This window comes from Apium graveolens, chromosome 4 (genome assembly GCF_009905375.1).
Source record: "Apium graveolens cultivar Ventura chromosome 4, ASM990537v1, whole genome shotgun sequence".
Classification (NCBI taxonomy): domain Eukaryota; kingdom Viridiplantae; phylum Streptophyta; class Magnoliopsida; order Apiales; family Apiaceae; genus Apium; species Apium graveolens.
In genome coordinates this window covers 301,427,939-301,432,505 of record NC_133650.1, presented here as the reverse complement: position 1 = coordinate 301,432,505, position 4,567 = coordinate 301,427,939, and the positions used below count along the sequence as shown (strand labels likewise).

At 34.8% G+C, this 4,567-nt stretch overlaps 1 pseudogene; it reads right to left on the bottom strand.

Moving 5' to 3' along the window:
- Positions 1 to 567: 567 nt before the first annotated feature.
- Positions 568 to 1,812, bottom strand: LOC141719950 (protein NRT1/ PTR FAMILY 4.5-like; annotated as a pseudogene).
- Between the last annotated feature and the right edge of the window lie 2,755 nt (positions 1,813 to 4,567).

The following is a 4,567-nucleotide window of genomic DNA, read 5'->3' as shown; positions in this document are numbered from 1 at the left end:
CAGTTTATTGTATGAAATGTCTTATTTGACTACATTTTACATCAGTTATTTTGTACATGAAGTGATGTTTGTTTATTTTTTTTATTCATGAATCCCCTGTTTCAATCAAATGCCCAAAACCCAAACAAGAGTCATCCAAAAACATACCAACTGCCATTTTACCATTCCAAAACTAACCAAACCAAAACAAACGCAAAAACAAACATACATTCATTGATTTACCATAGATTATACCAATTACGTACATATATCCACCACCAACCAAACTTCATAATCCAAACAAACTACATAACTGCAAAAGCAAGTACTAGACATCCACCATCGATCATTTACATAGTTCATCCCAAACAGAAATACATCTGCTAAACCAGCTGAAGCTCTTCTAAAATTTAACAGCTGTTAAACCAGCTGAAGCTCTATATAAATTAAACATGAGTTGAGATGAAACCTCGACAGTAGCAAATCTCATCTTTGCTTCATCTAGCTCTTTTTGTGATCCCCTGGACGATACCCAGATAGACTGCAACAGAAGTTTTTTTAAAAAAAACATGAGCTTTACTAGACTATTCACAATGTAAACCTATCAGCCATTCCAAATATTGAATATTGGAAACCTAACCAGAACACAGTCATAGGCAAAGGCCCTGCAGAATCAACCATGTTGTACTCGACAACAACAGATTTGCGGTGTGTCTCTGCTATTCCTGCCACAACCATAGAAATGGCTGAGAGAACGAGTTTAACTCCTATTCTTTAGAGGTGTGTGACTCCAGTGGGAATCCCTGTGAACTTTCGGAGAATTGGAACACAGACACGATCATATATTGGGATCAATATAAACATAAACACTAGTGGAATGACAGGGTTTGAAAATCCAGGGACTTGAAAACCAAGAAGATTTCTGTCCATCGTATTACTCTGTTGAATGCTGAAAGTTTGGAGTTGAGCCAAACATGTATTCATGAAGATAGTGCTTAAAATTATCGGGAGCATCCGAATTAAAATTTTTGTTTCCTCGACTTGTGTCACAGTACACATTTTCCAGGGTCCCAGATTGTTAATAGTAGATAAAACTGTAGTCACAATAACTGCTGCGTGATCCAAGAACCTGCAATATAGAGAGATTAAATTTTCCGAACACTAAGAATCTCCACTAGCTAGCTAAGATGAATAAGAGTAGGCACCTGAATTGATTTGTTATGTGAAGAGTCTCAGATTGTTTATCATGAACCTCGTGGAATCCTACTGCGTTTTCTGGCAGTGGAAGATTACGGTTTCTAATTGCAGCCACAAATACCTAGTTTTAGAAAAAAGCATTTGAAGTCATGAATTAGCCCCATCAAAATAATGGACATCAAAGTATATCTATCTGCAATTACAATGACTATGCATACATCCTGTGTAATTGTACAAAATGGTGCACACCTGCATTATTCGACTGAGTGGGCTTCCTTTTGGGACATTGTTCCTGCAGAGTGATCTTCCCATGCACAGGAACAAGATTGCGATTGCTACTGCAAAAGTAGACACCCCAAATCCCCAGTTCCAGCCTTCATTTTCACTAATCCAGACCAAGAAAGTGACACCAAAGATAGCCCCGGTAACAACAAAAAATAGGAACCAGTTAAAGAAACTAGAAAGGGTATTAGACTCTTCAGGGTCTGACTCATCAAACTGGTCTGCTCCCAAGGAAGGAAGCGCCGCTTTTAGTCCACCAGCCCCAAATGCGACTAAATATAGGCCAGTGTATAGAATCACAGCTTGGCTACTATCTGCAGCCTCATATTGATTTATTAGTAATATCTTAAGCATCTCAAATATTTGCAGAATTCTGAAGATCCAGTGTAGACTATATGTATACAATTGATTAGAGAACTCTTAGAATGTAACTTATCATACAATTATTGTATCATTCAACTCAAGATGTTCATATTTCTATGTTATGCAAACAGCTAGATCAAATATGAAGAATTCCAAAAAGATTATGATATAGGGGATAGTCTACCTGTATGGAAAGGACAACAGCAATTGTTAAGATCTCCTCGGAACATCCAAGCTCATCTGAAGCTAAGATCATTTTTGAGAACATTGGTTCCTACATAAAGTTAAATATTCTGAGTACTAGAAATCATGAAATCAGTATAAATTATGTTTACTATATGGCTAGGTAGGTGGTTTTGCACTTGGATAACAGAGAGAAGTGCAGAAATTATACCAGGCATCTCATGTGTGTGTGCTCAGGAAGAAAGATAAAATTATTCAATTTTTTAAAAGAAAGATATACTGCAACATACTAATGGAATTTCAGCTATTAGGAAACCAGCTGGTGAAGTAAGTTTGGCATCATCATCAATTACAGAGGAAACAAGACTTGTTCTCTGAATCTCTGGAATCCCCTCTGTAGACAATTCATTGACGTAATACTCCTCTGTGTAGAGCCTAATATCGTATAGCTCAAATTAATATTATTCAACAAAGTCTTTCTCTAAAGCAAAATCAAAACAAAAACTTAATAAATTTACGAACAAGAACTCATGCAGTGATATTTGAGAAGAATGCCGAAGATGAATTATAATTAAATTCTACCATCCATTTTCAATAACAAAAACACCAAAGAGGTGGAACTTGGACATAATTGCAATAAAAAACAACAGAGATATCTAGTGCCAGAGATAAGCTCAAAAAGTAGAAAGATAAAGACATGCATATACATATGAAAGTGTAATATCAAAATCATGAGTTATCGAGCTGTTAAAACCTAGAATGATCAATCAAAGCTGAAATTACATATAATAAACACCTACCGACTAGTATTTTATTCATTAAATCTAGTTGGATGATATAAAGGGAGAAATTATTCAAGACTCGGCCTACACAGGTAACCCCTAATTCAAACCAGGAGAGATGCTATGGAAGATATTCACCCACCAATCTATGAAAATTATCAACTCATATCACGCCCTGTTTTTTAAGATCTAATTCACTTCAAACTGTGCACACAGTAGGCAAAATTTGGACACAGTATCACACCTAAACCATTAAAATCTTCTTGATATTTAGAATAGATAATAATAATAGGCACAACTTCTAAAAAGAAACTGCTGTCAATAAAAAGAGAACTTCTCAGTTTAGCACCTATAACATTTTCCAGGACGTACTCTTCCTGCCCTTCCAGCTCTTTGCCTAGCTGATGCTTTTGATATTGGTGCTACTATCAAATTTTCAACATCTGTAATCTGCAAAGTTGTAATCAGAGTTATGTTAAAAATCAAAGACAATGCTGCATATTTAAATATAATTTCATATATGATATATCACAACTGGAGATTACTCTAAGCAAATTTGTAACTAAAGGAACTTACTGCCCAAAATGCAATATACTACATTTGAACTCTTAATGGCCATGTAGCATCTTTTCGACACTGACACAAACTGAATTATTCTGCCTAGGAAAACTAAGAATATCTGAATACATGATTTTAAGATTATAATATGAATTAGTAAACAGACTAAACACAAATATATTTACAAACAACACAAACACAAATATATACAAGCACTTGTTATTACATGTAAATTCGTATTTTAACTACACATACAACTACACATGCAACTACACATTTCAATTTCACATGCATACATACAACTACACAAAATGCAACCCAAACATATATAAATAGATATGTAAAGAAGAATATACCTAACAAAGCAAGCTCCAAAATCCCAAAAAACACAGCAACAAACTCCAAGACCAAAATCCAACTTAATTAGCTCCGAGATTTAAGCTTTAATAAACCCTTAGCTACAAGATTTAGCTCCAAGAAACTCTACTCCTCACCTTAAACTTCAATGAACACACTTAACTCCTTAATCTTCGAATCTGTCACAAAAATTGAAACAAATGAGAAAAAAAACATTTGAAAGAAAGACAGTAAGAAATTAAGAGATTAGTTGAAGAAATTAAGAGTTTCAATTGGAGATTCAAGGTCTAACCGGAAAGGGGGGAAAGACAGTAAGCATATATTTGAGAGTTCTAGGTTTAGCAGTCGAGAGAGAAAGGGGGAATGACTGAATGAGTTTTTGTTTTTGTTTTTGTGGAGATTGTAATTTTTTGTTTTTGTTTTGATTTTGATTTATTTTTAATTTTATGTTATAATGTTATTAAAGTGAATGAGTGAATAGGCGGGATGGGGAAATATACTAGGGGGGGGGGATTTGGCTAAGGGCGGGGAGCAAAATGGAGAAGCAGCGGGCTCTAATTTTTTAAAATTGAGCTTAGACATCGGTTATTATGTCAACCGATGTTAAAAAGAAATTGGACATTGGTTTATATGTTAACTGATGTGACGTAGTTTTTAAAAGAACAACTTAGACATCACTTTACTCAAAAGCTGATGTAAGCATACCGAAAAGACATCACTTTTTTTATGTGATGTAAAAAAGGCTTTTAACATCAGTGACTTTTCTGACTGATGTCTAATGTGCGATGTCTAATGCTGATTTTCTAGTAGTGTAGATTCGTACCTGAGTACGTGAATACAGAAGCGAAGAAGGCTAAGAGATTCCA